Below are 18,564 nucleotides of genomic sequence, written 5' to 3'. Positions count from 1 at the left end.
AAATATGTATTGGCTAAGTATAAGAAAAACTGAACACAGGCTAGAAGAATTGTTAATCTTATCCCTCCCAAACCATACTTAGCTGAAACAGCTGCCAATGAACACAAGCTGCTCTTTTTCTTTCCTGAGACGATTTAGCGATCAGAACTGAAGCGTTTCCTACTTACTCGTTTTGCCTTCTGGGGCCGAGGCTTGCGGGGTGCTGCTGTGCTGTTCCGCATCGCATTTCCAGGCACGCATCTCTCTAATACCAAAGACGGGTGGCAGCCTCGGGGCTCAGCGCTCTAGATCTTGTCTTCTTCTCAGGGACATGTAAGAGCCCGAAAAAAGTTTTCCGTCTCCATCTTTCCTTATCTTGAATGAGCGGCACAAACCTGAAACTAAAAGCCAGTCGTTTTATATCTGTCTGCCGCCTCCCGAGTGAGTCACCCAGAAACGCCTTCGGCTGCTTCGGCTTCCTCCTTCTCTCCCCCTCCTCTGGCTCAAGACATCAGCCTCAGCCGCTCACGTCTGTACAACCTTTACAGCTACAGCCCATAGCAGTATAGGCTGCTGCCTACAGGCATCCGCTGAAACCCAAGCTGTCCCAGGTAGAGCTAGTAACTCGACAGGGCACCGTGTTTCGGCACTGCCTCAGCAGTCTCCAAAACGAAACTGTAAATGCAAATTAAAGCATAAACAGACAATTAAAATGGCTTTGAATAAAACAAACATAATTAAAAATCAACATAGTTAAGATCACAAACCATATACCCTTTAAATTCCAGTATGTTCGGGATAATACATAGTAACATAGTAGATGACGGCAGAAAAAGACCTGCACGGTCCACCCAGTCTGCCCAACAAGATAAACTCACATGTGCCATTTTTGTGAATACCTTACCTTGATTTGTAATAAGTACATAAGAACTGCCACGCTGGGAAAAGACCAAAGGTCCTTCAAGCCCAGCACTCCGTCTCCGACAGTGGCAAATCCAGGCCCCAAGAACCTGGCAAAATCCCAAAATTTAATAACGATCAATGGACTTTTCCTTCAGGAATCTGTCCAGACCCCCTTTAAACTCAGCAAGGCCAGCTGCCGTCACTACCTTCTCCGGCAGTGAGTTCCAGAGTCTAACTACGCGCTGAGTAAAGAAAAACTTCCTCCGATTTGTTTTAAACCTACCACGTTCTAATTTCATCTTGTGTCCCCTGGTTCTATTATTGTTAGAAAGTGTAAACAAACGCTTCACATCTGTCCGCTCTACCCCACTCATTATTTTGTAGACCTCTATCTTATCACCCCTCAGCCGCCTTTTCTCCAGGCGGGGTATAAATAAATAAATAAATAAATAAAATGATGTTTGTTTTATTAAGTCTGTTTGTTTTAATTTGTTTTTACTGTTTCATTTTTTACACTGACTGATACCCATTTTTGAGCTTCTTTTATTTTATAGACTCCTGAGGCAGCCAAGCAGTGCCGAAACATGGTGCCCTGTTGAGTCCTTTATGTAACAGCAATATAAGAAGAGTCTCTTTATGAAACTTTTATATATCACATGAATTAAAATACTGTTTTTTACTGAAGTCCCCTCGTTTGTCGCGCCTTCTTTAGTTTTCCGCTCTTTTCACGGTGTGAATTTGTTCCATGAGATTTTTTTGTTCAGTTACCCGGTGGTTCCAGGTCGAGTTAATGCCACTCACCTGACATACCCTCTTCCCCAGCTGCCCCCCTACTGTGCACCTGTCCACAGCTCAACCTCACCCAAGCAGCAGTCAGCAGGGCCCTTGGAAAGGGTATTGGTGCCCTGGGCAATCTATCCCCTATTCCCTTTATTGTTATTGGTGATCTGTATAATTGTGAACCGCATTGAACCCGAAAGGGGAAATAGCGGAATACAAGTCTCTGCACCCCCTTGCAAACTATCAGTTGGCACCCCCCCAATCCAACATCTCCTTTCTCTTTTCTCCTTCCCCCTTCTCCCACCCAGCCCCCTTTTTCAGCTCAGTGCCTTAAAAGGTAAAAAACAAAAGTTTTTGTTTTTTTACTCATCAGCTTTTTTAAATTTATTTTGAAAGCTTCCCATATGTAGATATAAATATCATGAAATAAAATTGAATATCACTAAAACTGCTTAAAAAATTATTGTAGCTGGTGGAAACAGCACTAATAAAGGCTGTATTTTATGCTCCTTGTTCTACGGTAACGGAATTCAAAAATGCGTGGGATAAACATAAAGGAATCCTGTTCAGAAGGAATGGATCCTCAGGAGCTTAGCCGAGATTGGGTGGCAGAGCCGGTGGCGGGAGGCGGGGATAGTGCTGGGCAGACTTATACGGTCTGTGCCAGAGCCGGTGGTGGGAGGCGGGGCTGGTGCTTGGGAGGCGGGGCTAGTGCTGGGCAGACTTATACGGTCTGTGCCAGAGCCGGTGGTGGGAGGCGGGGCTGGTGGTTGGGAGGCGGGGATAGTGCTGGGCAGACTTATACGGTCTGTGCCCTGAAAAGGACAGGTACAAATCAAGGTAAGGTATACACAAAAAGTAGCACAAATGAGTTTATCTTGTTGGGCAGACTGGATGGACCGTGCAGGTCTTTTTCTGCCGTCATCTACTATGTTACTATATAAATACAGTAATATATGGCCAAATCTCAGTGAGGATATCCTGTTTACTGATGGGGTCATCTTAACTGTTGTTGTTATCTGCCTTGGGAAGCCTGGTGTTATAAAGATTGGAAGTAAAATTAAACTCTCCTTTCAGTGGGGCACATGGAATCACATCTTCACCTCATCTCTTTTGTACAAATGGATTATTCTGTTTTGAGCATGTTTCAGGGACAAGTGGTTTTCGGAAGTCAAAATAATAAAACTAAATATTTTCTGAAATGCAGATCTCTCATTTGCTTAAACATAACTAAATGGGCTATAAGCCCTTCGCGAGACTGCCAACGGAAGCCTCGGCAGCCATTTTTAAAATACGGCGGCCGCACCCGCAGCACAGAAGAGCAAAGTGAAGATGGAGGAGCGGCAGAGGGCAGGAAAGAGTGGGATTCTTTCCTGCCCCCGCAGCTGCAGAGGCCACTAAACCACCAGGGCGGCCTTCAAGGATCAAGGTAGGTCTGCTTGGGAGGGTTGTAGTGTAGCTCAGTGTAAGCATGGCAGTTTCTGGTGCCCCTTGAATGCTGGCACCCCCCTGCCATGCATACCCTGCTTACCACGTTCCGCCAGCCCTGTCTTCCATTGACATTCACATCAGTTATGGTTTATGATTTATTAAAAGCTTGATATAGTATGGTTACAGCGGTTTACAATAAAATATACCCCCCCACACACACATTAACTTTCATGCCCCTAATCTGCCCACAACCAGGTTATCATGGGGAGGGGGTTAAAAGTAAAAATGTACATTTATGTATTTCAATATTTAGCCTGTCCTCCTGATAGCACCCAGAACAGGTTACAAACAAAAATTACACAGCCAAATAAAACAAATACAATTAAACAATCATAAAAGCAAATAGATAAAACTCTTTACTATTGTGGTTCAGGGTTTGAAGGATAAGGTCATGAGTTGTGATTGGTTTTATCACATGTATTAAGATCTTTGATTAATCTGCTTTATGAACGTCTGAGAGAGGTGGGTTTGGGATTGTTTTATTGGTGTTGTTGAATGCGTTCCTAACTTAATAAAAAGATTTCAATAATTTAAAAAAACCCTCAATTGAACATTGTTAGAAAGGTTCAAATATTTTAGTGCTGTGCTGAAGGAGACAATGCTGTTGATGTAATTCTTGTTTTCTATATGCGTGTTTTCAATAAAGCAATTTGAATATTAAAAAAATATTAAACTTTATTCTGAGTGTCTGTGCTCACAAATGAGAGCAATTTCTAAAAGTCATATGTACCAGGGAAATGGGCTATTTGAAAACTCTCCACCTTTCCTGCTGGTAAAGCACTCTCTCAGTTTGTGTGACTCTCAGGATGGATTGTTTTGCTTTGACTGCAGCTGTCCCTCCCACCTTCCAGTCTTGCCTAATGGTTGGTCAGCCCTGTCAATCAGTCCCTTCCTTTGCATCTGTCTATGGCTCATTTCATCTGTCCCTGGATCTTTCTGATCAAGCAAGTTTCACATTGATGCAGAGGCGTAGCCAGACTTGGTAAATTGGATGGGCCTTTCCATGCCTACATGCCCCCCCCCCCCTCCACCAACCACACACCACAAATATGTTCCTGGAGATATTTTTTAAGAACATAAGAGGGGTTTTTTTTTCACCTACCCCACATCTTCTCCCTCTTCTCTGTGGCGTCCTGGCACCTGCGCTCCTGTCTCTGAACTCAGTCCCTCCCTGACGTCAGTACAGGTGTCCTTGGTGCCTGCAGTGATTCATTCTCGCTGCCTGCGTGAGCCACGCAGGCTTCCATCTGCCACGTCCCGCCCTCGCTGATGTCATTGCCTGTTTCCTGTCTGGTGGAATGCGGCAGATGGAAGCCTGCGGGGCCGGCGCAAGCAGCAAGAATGAATCGCTGCAGGCGCTGAGGACTCCTGTACCAACACCGGGGAGGGAAGGGGTTCAGAGACCAGAGTGCAGATGCCGAGACGCTGCAGAGGAGAAGGGGGAAGAGAGCAGTGTGGCGCTGCAGCTGGGTGGGCCTGAGCCAAGATTGGGTGGACCCGTGCCCACCCAGGCCCACCTGTAGCTACGCCACTGCATTGATGGGTGTCTGCAAGCACGTTTGCCTTGGTCCAGGTTTAATGGACTTTTCTGTCTGCTCTATTACTACTGCACTCACCACAAAGAAAACATATTTTAAGAAACTTTTGGATCTTATTGGAGTGAAATAAATTCATCTAAACTGAGACTTCGGAGGCTTAGGATTCACCTTCCTGCGTCCACAGAGATGTACCCTGTATGTCCAGCTCCTCTCACAGCTGTCCCCCCAGCACCAGACAGACACAACAGTTCAGTAGCTGCTGCCTCAGAGCTCGCTTTCTCTTCACCCAGTCCAAATCAGTACAACCCACACAGAACCAAACACACATACAAAAAAAAAAAAACGAAGCCACACACTCATTAGAGTGTCCTTGACCCCTCTGTAGATCACTAATTCTGTTGCCGTAATTTGAAATCAGCAATGTGCTGAAGAGGCCTCCTGGAAGGTCCTTGTTAAATTGTTTCATGTGTGGGCCAGAGCTGGGAATCCAGGTTGCTGATGAAGATTTGCAGCAAATCCTTGGCAGAATCCTTTTGGGTCTGTCTCCAGGGCTGTGACTTGAAGCAGCCTTTCCCAGGCTGGATTGCACCACTCCACAGCTCAGCCTGGATACAGGCCAGAGTAGCCTATGCAGTCTGCCTCGTAAGGCGGCTACAGTCATACCTGCTGCTTTGTGCAGAATGTGCAGGTTACACCCAATGGGGTCATGAGAGCCGTTTGTTACGTTTCTAGGTTTTCATGTTTTTATTGACGAGAAAACAGAACAATACATGTTTATCAATTGTCGAGTAATACAGTGTGGGAAAACGTAATGTAAACATAATAAATTCCAGCAAAATCATCCGTCGTCAAACTTTTAATTTTTCTCCTCCCCCCCCACCCCTACCTCCCATAAACCTGTTTTTATTCCAACCTTTTGATTGATAACAAATAAAAAAAAACCACCTCTTTCACAAAGACGTTTGTTACGTTTTTAAGAATTTTTGGAGCCGATTGTTAAAGTAGGTCCCTCTCTCCCCCGCCCCCCCCCCCATAGCTACTTTAACAACTGGCTCCCAAAATGTGGGATTTAACCCATTCCTTATCTTTCCTTCCTACTTGTATCTGGATTTTTGTTCTACCTGGTGCCTGAAAATTTTCACATTTCTTCTCCCCCGCCCCCCCCCCCCACCTTAATTCTCTTCAGAAGTTGTCCTACTGCGACATAATTATGAGCACACCTCATATGAATGGAATGGAAGAAAAGGAGAGATGCCATGTTCCTAATAGAGATGGGCAAATATGATGAAATAACTTCAGAACCTCTCCAAGTAGGGTTGAGCAGGGAGAGTGTGTGCTGGAGGGAAGTCATGTAACGGGTACAATTACCTGCCTCTGCCCTGGCTCCTGCTGAAGCCAAGCCCTTTGGTGGCTATATTACATAAACAGTGCCCTCACCGAGGTTCCATGCTGATTTACTTTCTTGATTCCTCTCTTTAAAATACACAATTCATATAAAGATAAGAACTTACATAATGGTTCAGACCAAAGGTTCATCAAGCCCAGTATCCTGTCTTCAACAGTGGCCAATCAGGCCACTAGTTCCTGTCAGGATCCTGACCAATCAGCAAGATTCTGTGCTACTTACCCCCTCCCTACAAATGTATTATAACAGTTTATGGATTTTTCCTCCAGGAACAAAACCATTCACAACCATCTAAATTTCAGAAAATCTCTAAAGACTTTGTTATTTGGAAAAGTTTACCCCGAGGACTCAACATGTGTCTCCACTACTTGATTCATAACAATATAATGACAATTTTGGACACATCCACCCTTCCCTTCCCTTCTCTCCCCTGGTTTCCCTGTTCCTTTCATTTCTTCCCCATTCTCTCCTTTGTTTCTTATGTAGGTTACATGATGTATTAGCTTAATTTGCTGTATTGGCGTCCGTCTTTGCAGTGTGATGTAAGCCACATTGGGCCTGACACAGTTGGGAAAATGTGGGGTATAAATCAGATAATAAATAAATCTTTTTTTTTTTTAATTCCCAGCTGCAATATCTACTTTTGCTACATCTGCTGGCTACAAAGTCCAGAGCTTAATTGTATGTTGAATAAAAAAAATATTTTCTCCAATTTGTTTTAAATGTACTTCATGTTGATTTTTGTTTACCCGTTCCAGTCCGCTGAGGGCTTTACAGACCTCTTTCAACAGTCTCTTCACCAAGCAGAAGAACCGTAACCTCTTTAGCCTTCATTTATAAGGGAGCTTTCATTGGTAGGTGTTTTGTCACCACTGTGACATTTTTTCAGGGTTGAGGAATGTTTTTGATGCATTCAGTTAGTAATCTCTGTTTCTCCCACCCCGCTGCAGAGGGTCATGCCTGGTACCCTTTCCCGGCCTCAGAGCTGGAGAGGAGCTCACTTAGCATTATGGGTAGGGGCCACCACCACTTCCAGGCTGCATCCAGACCTTACTGGCCCTAGGCAGGGGGGATCCAAACCTGGATGACCCACACTGCAGCACAACCTATTGTGACTTGACCCAGTGGGCCAGCCAGCCACAATGCCTTTGAAGTGCATAATGACTCAAGAAGGCACCGTTTATGTGGAATGAATATACCACAGTCCTTTGTGAATGTGGATACTACCTGTGGTTTGTTTGGTGGTACCTAACTCAGTTCTGTTTAAACTCTGCTTCGGCTGTCTGACCTTTTACCTGGTACGTTCCAGGGGCGTAGCCAGATTACAGATTTTGGGTGGGCCTAGGCAAGGAGTGGGTGGGCACCAAGTGTTTCCCCCTCCCCCCCCCCAAAAAAAAAATATCTCAGCAGGTGGGAAAACGCTTCTTTCCATCTTTTCAGTTTATAGCAGGCATGTGCAGACAACAGAGCATGAGCAGGTGCCGGTATCATGGAGAGTACTGTTTTCATTGCCATCAAGGGGAAGTCTTCAGCTGACTGAGCTTGGGATCTCCACCAGCTACCACCAAATGTGTGCTACTGTTAGGTGGGCCTGAGCCCTAAGTTGGTGGGCCCCGGCCCACCCAGGCCCATCTGTGGCTACGCCACTGCATTAGACATATGGTAATATCCTAAATGAAGGCTGGAGAATGGCTGATTGGAGACATACCCTGTTGTATATCACACTAGTGCAGCGGTTCCCAACCCAGTCCTCAGGACACATCTAACCCATCAGGTTTTCAAGATACCCACAATGAATATGCATGAGAATAATTTGTATGCACTACCTCCATTATATGCATATTCATTGTGATATCCTAAAAATCTGACTGGCTGGGTGGGTTGTGAGGACTAGGATGAGAACCCCAGTGGCATTCCTAGGGGGGGCTGTGGGTGCGGTCCGCCCCATGTGCACGCCACTGGGGGGGGGGTGCCGCGAGCGCCTGTCCTTCGTTTGTTCCATGCTCCCTCTGCCCCGGAACGGGTGACTGTTCCGGGGCAGAGGGAACATGGAACGAACGAAGGACAGGCGCGCGCGGCACCCCCCAGCAGCGTGCACCCGGGGGAGGTGTTCTTTCGTGGGGGGTGTCCTTTCACTGGGGGGAATCGCGCTGCATCCGGGGGAGGTCGCTGCACCTGGGGGGCGGGGCACATCGGCAATCCGCCCCGGGTGTCAGACCCCCTAGGAACACCACTGGAGAACCCTTCACCAGTGCAAAGGCTAAAGAGGAAAGGCCTCTTCAGCTTGGAAAAGAGACAGCTGAGGGATATGATTGAGGTGTACAAAATCCTGAGTGGTGTAGAAATGGGTAAAAGTGAATCGATTTTTTACCCTTTTCAAAAGTACAAAAACTAGGGGACACTCAATGAGAAATACTTTTAAACAAATAGGAAGAAATATTTTTTCACTCTGGAACTCATTGCCACAGGATGTGGTAACATTAGCGTATCTGAGTTTAAAAGAGGTTTGGACAAGTTCCTGGAGGAAAAGTCCACAGTCTGCTATTGAGACAGACATGGGGAAGCCACTGCTTGCCCTGGGATTGATATCATGGATTGTTGCTACTGTTTGGGTTTCTGCCAGGTAATTGGCTACTGTTTGAAACTGGATACTGGGCTAGATGGACCATTGGTCTGACCCTACTGTTATATCAATTCTAGTACAGGGTTATCCAAACTCAGTCCTTGAGGGCTGCAATCCAGTCGGGTTTTCAGGATTTCCCCAATGAATATGCTTGAGATCTATTTGTATGCACTGCCTCCATTGTATGCAAATAGATCTCATGCATATTCATTGGAGAAATCCTGAAACCCCAACCTGGCAAGGGCTGAGGTTGGACACCCCTGTTTTAGGGGCTTCGTGGGCCTATGAGTAGAACCTAGCTAAGGCAATGGTTCCCACGTCCAGTCCTGAGTATCCCCTTGCCAGTCAGGTTCTCAGGATATCCAGAATATGCATGAACTTGATTTGCATACACCATCCTTATTACATGCAAATCTTATATGCACATTCATTGTGGATTTCCTGAAAACCTGACTGGCAAGGGTACCCAGGACTAGACTTGAGAAACACTGAGCTAAGGAACTTTCATAATACTGCTGGTCAATTGGGGCCATGAAAAATCAACACTCAACACTCTTCTATAAAGGGCACCCCAGGATGAGCAACCGTCATAGCATAGAGCCTAGAGGGGATTCCCACAGTCAATTTTGGGCACAAGGATGCCAGCTCAAACCTGCTGTAAATCCTAACATCTGAGTTGGGTGCAGATCCCTGGAATTCTATAACATTGCAATGCATCTCTTGAGAATGCCCCCAATCCACCCATGCCCTTCCCATGGCCATGGCCCCTGTTGGGTTGCACCCTACAGGATTTGAGCACCTAGGCTTATAGAATAGTGCATAGTCAGATGTGTGTGCAACCCCTAATTGGAACCAATTAATATCAATAATTGATTCTTAGCATCCAGTTATTGATGCTGTGTTTACTAGAAATCCCTGACTTCCAACTTGTTCATTTGGAATCCACCAGGAGGAGAGTTTATTCTGTTGCTGGTCCTGTCGAGTAGAACAAACTGTCTGTTGTTCTTAGGGAACAGAAAAATTTGCCCATGTTTAAGAGATTACTGAAACAGCAGTTGCTGAAGAAGTCTCCAAATTGAAGTTGATTTCAGGCTCCAGTGGGCATGATTTGTGAATTGCCTTTTGTTTGCTGTATTTATTTATTTGCTGATTTGTACCCCGCATTTTCCCACCTATTTGCAGGCTCAATGTGGCTTGCACTATGTTGCAAAAGGTATAATCATAAACAGAGTAAGAGGTATGGTCTAATTTAACATATTACTGTGTAAGAAATTAGGTAGATAGGTCAGTAGAATTATTTACATAACACAAAATAAAACAGGTAAGATATAATGACCAATAGTGATAATGTGATTAACATAATCAAATTAGAAGGGATCATCAGTATTAGTTGGTTTAGATGTAGGATGGAATCAAGTCATTAAGGAGGATTTTTATTGTCTCTTCGAACATGTATGTAGTTATAGTTTGTTTTGTTTGATGTACTTTTTTTTATTATGTACGTTGGTTTGTACTCCGCTCTGGATAAGTGCAAAATAGAAATTGTAATAAATGAAATGTTAATTGGCTTGTTAATCAAGTCTCTGGATTGCACAGATATGTAGGTACCCTTTATAGAATCTGGGGGTTAAAGACTGCCACGTGTTCAACTCCTGCTGGTAAATATTCCATCACTTACTAAACTCTAGAGGTCTCACTACCTATATTTCCTGGGTTTCAGTACTGACCACCTTAATGCTTAAAGTCACAATGGGGCCCTGGGTCATATTCAGGTGATTGAAATGCATATTTTAGTATCACTACTACTATTTATCACTTCTATAGCGCTACAAGGCATACGCAGCGCTGTACACCATACATGAAAAGACAGTCCCTGCTCAAAGAGCTCACAATCTAAATATGGAATGTTGCTAGTGGAATAGCAACATTCCATGTAGAATCTCAAATAGTAGCAACATTCCAGAATCTCAAATAGTAACAACATTCCATGTTCCACTGCACTAACCACTAGGCTACTCCTCCACTAGCAACATTCCATGTAGATCAGCAACGCGGCCGCGCAGGCTTCTGTTTCTGCACGTACGTGCAGGACGTCAGACTCAGAGAAACAGAAGCCTGCGCGGCCGCATTCCTGATCTGCAAGGGCAGGCTTCTACATTACTACTACTACTACTTATCACTTCTATAGCGCTACAAGGCATACGCAGCGCTGTACACCAAACATGAAAAGACAGTCCCTGCTCAAAGAGCTCACAATCTAAATAGGACAGACAAACAGACAGAACAACTAAGAGGTAAGGGAATTAAAGAGGTGGGGATAAAAGGGTACAGGGCAAGTGAGTAGTGGTTAGGAGTCAAAAGCAGCGTTAAAGAGGTGGGCTTTTAGCCTGGATTTGAAAATGGCCAAAGATGGGGCTAGATGTACAGGCTCGGGAAGTCTATTCCAGGCGTGAGGTGCAGCGAGATAAAAGGAACGGAGTCTGGAATTAGCAGTAGAGGAGACAGGCAAAAGTGAAAACCTCCCTCCTAAACAGTGAGATCTGGCAACTGTTACCATAAACTCAGTACAAGAGCATCAAATATGCAGGGTTAGACATATATTCAGATAATTGAGACCGAAGCTACACAACACTGAATGCACCCTTCCCATGTGTACTTGGCAGTGAAATGATTTCCTGCCAGCTTCCAAATGCCTTTAACTAATTCAACTACCGGGATCTCAGAGCACTGGCTCTGATTAATAATTAGGCGTTGCTAGGGGCTTGGTAGATGGACATTACTCCCCCGAGACAGTAACAGCTTCTCCTTGGTACCAGTCTCACAAAGATGATGGATTTTTGTTTTGCATTGCAGAACACCCAAACACTGCACTGGTGATTTCAGAGCAAGCCAGCACCCCCGCACTTTCAGGTACAGTGGAAGGATCCTTCTTTGGTGGCTACTGCTCAGCTCGAGCTTTTATCTTAAACTATATGAAAACATTAGGAAACTATTACAGATTTTGATGAAAAGGTAGATAGACCCCCCCTAGAGCTTCTCATCTAGGACTTTATAATAGTGTATGGGAGAGATGTGCTGGAGGAGGTTCCTAGTGGCTTTTGGAAGTGAATGTCTGGTGGGTATAAACTGAAGGGGATTTCCAGAGGCTTTTGGAAATGGGTGTGTAGTAAGGATGAGCTGGAGGGGACTCCCAAGGCAACTCACATAGGCCTGTGTGTGTATGATATTCTAAAGGAGGTTCTCGGGGGGGGGGGGGGGTGGCTCTTCAAAGCATGGGTAGAGCAGGGGTGGATTGGAACAGCCTCCATAAGGGGTTTGTAAAGTTCTGGTAAGAAACTGGCAACACACATCACTGTACACATAGGGATTTACAATATAGGTGGAGTGGACTGAGATACCAAAAAAGAGGCAGGGCATGAGAAATCCGGCACCAGGGAGATTTAAGAAAGGTAGGAATTGTGTCTTGTTTCCTCCTGCTCCTTTGCACTTTCAGTTCAATCCAGGGTTGCTGTCCCGGTGTATTGAAAAGCCTTCATTCACAGCTACCCAGGGAATTTTGTTTTTCTTTGGTAAGTGCAGTGACAGTCTTTCAGCCAAGGGTCACACAGTAGGGTGCCTTGAGTGAATTCTTCAAAAAGGCGGTAAATAAATCCAAATAAATAAATAGTACCTTGTAATCATGGTTCCTGAATTTGGCCAGGAGCTGTCACCCTTTAGTAATGGAAAGCAAGACAGACAAAACAGCCCCATAGGTTAAACAGGTAGCGCAGAGAAAGTGGGGATGGACAAAGAGTCTTCCAAACACTAAAGGACACACGGGGACATGGATAGAATGCCAACTTTATTGGTGTTGTCAAACATGTCAGGATTTTACATGCAAACAGATATGACACAGACAGTGGCGTAGCTAGGTGGGGTGCCAGGGGAGCAGCCACTCCCCTAGAGTTCTGTTGGCGATGGCGCCTATTTTTTTCTCATCGTGTTGAATAGATGTGCACCAGCGCCAGCGGAAGTCCGCTCCATCAACCTGGCTCCACTTCTGGACACAGACACCCTCTATCACAGGGTCAAGTGTTTTTTTCAGAGTACATTGAAGAGAGTGAATATGAGCATGATAGGGGTGACAGGGCGGCAGCGGTGGGGGCGGACTTGCCCCAGGCCCAGCCTAGTCTCTCGGTGGCCCTGCCTTTTTCAGACTTTTAGTCATGACTAAAACAGGTCTAGACAAAAGCATTTCTTTTCTGCCATGGACCTTTTTTTCTGTTCCATAATGGCAGAAAAACATGCAGATTGAAAGCCCACCCAAAACCTCTAACACTCCCCCTTGCAATTAGGGGGCAGTATCTCTCCACACTCGTCCTTCCCTACACCCCTTCCTGTGCACTCCGCTCCATGGATAAATCCTTGTTATCTGTTCCCTTCTCCACTACTGCCAACTCCAGACTTCGTGCCTTCTGTCTCGCTGCACCCTATGCCTGGAATAAACTTCCTGAGCCCCTACGTCTTGCCCCATCCTTGGCCACCTTTAAATCTAGACTGAAAGCCCACCTCTTTAACATTGCTTTTGACTCGTAACCACTCGCCTCCACCTACCCTCCTCTCCTCCTTCCTGTACACATTAATTGATTTGATTTGCTTACTTTAATTTTTGTCTATTAGATTGTAAGCTCTTTGAGCAGGGACTGTCTTTCTTCTATGTTTGTGCAGCGCTGCGTACGCCTTGTAGCGCTATAGAAATGCTAAATAGTAGTAGTAGTAGTAAACTATGGAGCAAAACATCCCAATTCTGACTTTCAAAAATTGTGATGCGGGTGTTTTAGTGAGAAAAACATCCATCTGGTGCTTTGTGCCACTGTTGAGATGTTTTTCTCTTTTGAAAATGAACGTCATAGGGTCCCATTTGTTATCCTCCTTCCACCAGCTCTGTGAAATGCACATAGTCTAATTTCCCCCATCTTGTGAGCATTTGTATACAGACATTTCAAAGAATTTTATGCCTTATATTTACAACCTGCTTAGCAATGAACAGGGACAACATGCAATATTTCAAGTCTGTCTCTTTAATTAAAGGTTCCTGGGCTACTTTGCCTTTATTGCAATGTCTCTTTAAGGTACCCGAACCTCCCCGTTTTGATAGCACTCTTCAAAGATACTTTACTCTGAAGCTGCTTAAACCAGGTTCTAGTTTAAAAGTTGCTCCAGCTACTTTTTAAACATTAGAGCCAGCAGCCTGGCTCCACCTCAGTTAAGGTAGAGCTCATCCTATATAATAATTCTCACCTCCAACGTTCTATGCTTGGGACCGTGGCTCCCTGGCTGCAAGTGGTCTGCGAGGCAGACACGCACAGACGTCACTGACGTCAACACAGCTGATTCCAAGGCAAGGGGAGGAGTAGGGAAACACACGCAGCGTGTTTCCCTACTCCTCCTACTGCCTCGGAATCAGCTGTCACCCCCCCCCTCGAAACCCACCCCCTCCCGCGAACCTGTCGATCCCCCCCCCGGAACGCCGAAAACTGCCGCCGCCGTTGTTGTGCTACCTTCCCTTCCCGTAGGTTGTTCAATCATCTTCTTAGAAAGTTTAACTCCGTGCGTCTGACGTCAGAAGCACGTGCGTCTGACGTCAGATGCACGGAGTTAAACTTTCTAAGATGATTGAACAACCTACGGGAAGGGAAGGGAAGGTAGCACAACAACGGCGGCGACGGTGGCGGCAGTTTTCGACGTTCTGGGGGGGGGATCGACAGGTTCGCAGGAGGGGGTGGGTTCGAGGGGGCCGTAGCACGGGGGGGGGGGGGGGGAATTGCCTGCCTAAGGCCCGTTTCCTTGCCTACAGAAACGGGCCTTTTTTACTAGTCTTTTCCGAATAGGGTCCCCCTACGCCAGACCTGCCGCTCAGTTCCTAATAAATCTAAAGCCCTCCTGCTTACATGATCTCATCTCCAGTGGCGTAGCTAGGTGGGGCGCCAGGGGAGCAGCCTCTCCCCCAAGCAGAGTTCTGCCGGCGCCTATTCTCTTTGTGTTGCATTGAAAATGTGCGCCGGCTGAAGTCCTCTCTTGCGCCACTCTCACTCCCCCCATGCCGTCAACCTTTCTCCGCTTCTGCTCATCCCCTCATGGAGAGGCCCTTTACTAAGCTGCAGTAAAAAGGGCCCTGCGCTAGAGGTGGGGGCCATTTTTGCCATGCACTAAGGCCCTTTTTACCGCAGTAAGATTGCATTTATCGCATGGTCATGTTGGGGGAGGGGGAGCACTTACCGCCAAGGGCTCCCAGGCTATCCCGGCGGTAACTGGATAGCACGCGGTGCTGTACGATTACTGCCGGGTAACCCCCAGCAGAAATATATTAAAAAAAAAATATTTCCACTCGTTCCGGAAATACCATGCGCTGGGGGTGGAACTACTGCTGGCACCTACGTTGAGCCAGTGGTAGCTCCAGATTGGCATACAATAAGCCCACATTGGACTTACCGCTGCTTAGTAAAAGGGTCCCTGAGACTCGAGTTCTGCTTGTCCTTTGGCATCTGCATGTGGAATGGGGAACATTTCTGAGAATTCTACCCTGGAGGTTTTGGATTTCAACTTTCAAAGTAATGCTTTGATGTTTCTCTTATATATATATACTATCTGCTAGCACATTTGCTTATTTCCGATCTGAGGAAGAAGGGCAACCTTCGAAAGCTAATCGAGAAATGTATTAAGTTATGTCCAATAAAAAAGGTATCATCTTATTTTCTTTTCCATGTTTTATTTTGTTTGATTTCTATTGATAACCTTTAAGAGTGGACTAACACGGCTACCACACCTCTCTAACATTCAACCTAAACCTCCCTTCCACACTTTATATGTATCAAGACTGTTGACTTCTCCCCACCATTATCTAAAATCTTATCTGGGTGATGAATGAAATCCACTATCTTCCTAGCAGGCGGGCAAGTTACCAAGCCATCCTCACACCTACATAGCCTTATGATTAAATTGACAACCATACTGGTAATCCTAACTCTTCCCCATTGGCAAATGCCTCTTGAGATACATCCTGTTAGAGAATATTACATCATCCTGAGGGCAGGACCTAACTACAGAATCAGTTCTTGGCACACCAAGGTTAAGCTGTCTTTCTCCTCCATTGCAGCACAGATTTTTGAGGTCCCCCCAACCCCCACACTATTTTGATGTTTATGTAGAACTTGATATACTGCTTTTCTTGCTGCAGTAAAGTTTATTTTTCTGTATTGGAAACACACTCAGCGGGAGGCGTTTTTCTTTCAGAAAACTAAGCAAAAGATCCCCTTGAGTCTTACAACTATAACTGGCCCCCAGCCCAAGCCCTGTAACACTTCTGTCAAGTGGTCTTGCTCCCAGCGGTCAGAGGCAGCCCTTTTCAATACTGTATAAGAGATATTGGATATTAGCCACAGTGAGCCTGCAAAGAGGTGGGATAATGTGGGATACAAATGCAATAAATAAATATTGGGAAATGTTTGGGTTTCAAACTCATTGTTCAACTGAGGAATAACTTGCATTATTAAATGCACATAATTAAAGATAGATAAGAAAGGAAGACCAACTACAATCTCGGTCACAGAAATCGTTCTTGACCTTGTGAAGGAAGTTTTTCTTTCTCTAGGGTGTGGACCAAACCTTATTGGGAGGGAGGGAGGGAGAGGGTTGCAAGTCCCAACAAAAAGTGAACTTCTGGTCCAAGAAAATAAGGCTTGCCTTGGCCCTTACAAATTCCTGCTTACATTTGGTTAAGCCACAAGCAACAACTCATTCCTTACATATCGACTAAAAGTGACTTCCTTTCCTATATTTATTTTCTGTGGCTTAGAATTTAAATTTGCAGGTTTAGTAATAGCAGCTTGGTAATAATAAACCCCTCGCCCAGATGGTGTATGTTATAACTCAGTCTTGTGTCATTATTTGGAAAAACTGTTCTCCAAAGTTCCTTCAGAAGGCAAAACAAAACTCAATGTCATGGTTTCCAATGCTAAAACAGCATAAATAAAAGATTAAATATCCCAGTGCTCTAGTTTATTGGTTGTATTTACAAATTACTAATGCAGATAGGGTCACAGTTCTATAGCCACTATTCCAATACATCAACATAAGGTTTGTAATTATGAATGCCATAAAATCAAAACATGTATATTTTTTTTATCTAGACTAAATATTAATGGCAGATTAGTAATAATTTAATTTTTACTAGATCCTCAGTACAGTGAAATCAGCAAATTTTTTTATTGTCCAGTCCCAAATTCAGTCAGCACTAGGTCAAACTTCTTTCACACCAGATCAAAAATTCCTTAGAACTGTATATTCGTAAAACAAGTCATGCAAATTTCCCCAAGAACCTCAGTGATGTTAATCGCTAACAGTTTCGACCTTTAGCGATGTATACAACATCAACATCTTCATAGGTTCCTTATGTATAGCCTCCTTTTATACCTATGTTTGCTTGACATAGGTTTACTGCTGAAGTGTGGGGAAATTAATAACATCATGATTTATATATTGCAGGGGAACGTCCTTGAGACAGCCCAGGTTTGGGTGAAACATGCATGTCGGGCAGTTGAACCCCTGGGTCCGATAAAAACAAGTTAAAAAAAAAAGATAAGTCTGAATATTATTTCAAGTATAAGAGGAGGCTATACATAAGGAACCTATGAAGATGTTGATGTTGTATACATCGCTAAAGATCGAAAATGTTAGCGATTAACATCACTGAGGTTCTTGGGGAAATTTGCATGACTTGTTTTACGAATATACAGTTCTAAGGAATTTTTGATCTGGTGTGAAAGAAGTTTGACCTAGTGCTGACTATTTTTGATCTAGTACACAATGCTACAAAATAACAACTGTATTAGCCAAATTCCCCACAAGGGCAGACTTAAGGATATCGAACGGTCCTAATCTGACAACATCTTCTATGCTTCCTAATCAAACCTGCCATTTTTATTTTTGGTTTTACAGCTCTTCTTTGGTCTCGATTCAGAAGTCGTCTTCGTTTCCTCCCGTTTTCTTCATTTTCAAGATCTCAGAATAAACTGTGCACAGACCTTATAAGCCCATCTCCTATTGGAAAAGGAGAATTTTCCCAAGGTCTGCTCTACATCTGTTAACAATTCATGCTTTTCATATACCCAACAGGTAGCGCTTGAAGGCTCGGCACAAAAGCATTCCTTGATGTCACTATAGAAAACGTAAGGGGGACAAGTAGATAAAGAAAGTTTTTCCAAAAAATATTAGTGATGTGAAAAGGTGTTTCCCCTCTCCTGATTTCCCCTCCTGCATATATTTCATACTGAATATTTTTTTTGGCTCATTGTCTTGCTTCATAACCCAATAACACATCAGCTTCAGCTCACAGACAGATGACTGGACATTCTCAAGAATTGTCTGGTACAGTCCGGAATTCATGGTCTCTTCTATAATGACTTTTTCAGGTCCTGAGGCAGCAAAGCATCATAAGAACATACAAGTTGCTTTACTGGATCAGACCAAGGGTCCATGAAGCCCAGTATCCTATCTCCAACAATGGCCAGTCCATGTCACAAGCACCTGGCAGAGTCCCAAAATGTAGCAAGATTCCATGCTATCGACCACAGTGGTTTTCCCCAGGTTTAAATAGTTTATGGACTTCCCCTCCAGGAATTTGTCCAAACCTTTTAAAATGCAGCTACAGTAACTGCTTTTAACACTCGCACCAGCAATGAGTTCCAGACCTTAACTAAATACCAGTAAGCAAGCATTTTGTAGTTACCTGTTCCACTTTATTCAGGATTTTATAGAACTCTTATCACATTTCCCCTCAGCTATCTCTTTTCTAAGCTGAAGAGAAG

The 18,564-nt window shown here is 44.5% G+C and overlaps 1 protein-coding gene across 2 annotated transcripts in view; it reads right to left on the bottom strand.

Moving 5' to 3' along the window:
• Positions 1-336, bottom strand: part of GPR68 (G protein-coupled receptor 68) — a 47,158-nt gene extending 46,822 nt beyond the window's left edge. Inside the window, exon 1 of one of the 2 annotated variants that reach the window (XM_030215171.1) lies at positions 164-336. The gene's annotated coding sequence lies outside the window, so the exon portion shown is untranslated. The remainder of the gene's footprint in view (positions 1-163) is intronic. The other variant, XM_030215172.1, reaches the window with a different exon arrangement.
• Positions 337-18,564: the final 18,228 nt, after the last annotated feature.

The sequence above is a fragment of the Microcaecilia unicolor genome, chromosome 9 (genome assembly GCF_901765095.1).
Source record: "Microcaecilia unicolor chromosome 9, aMicUni1.1, whole genome shotgun sequence".
NCBI lineage: Eukaryota > Metazoa > Chordata > Amphibia > Gymnophiona > Siphonopidae > Microcaecilia > Microcaecilia unicolor.
The sequence above is the reverse complement of the archived record's forward strand: the minus strand, read 5'-3'. Positions and strand labels throughout refer to the sequence as shown.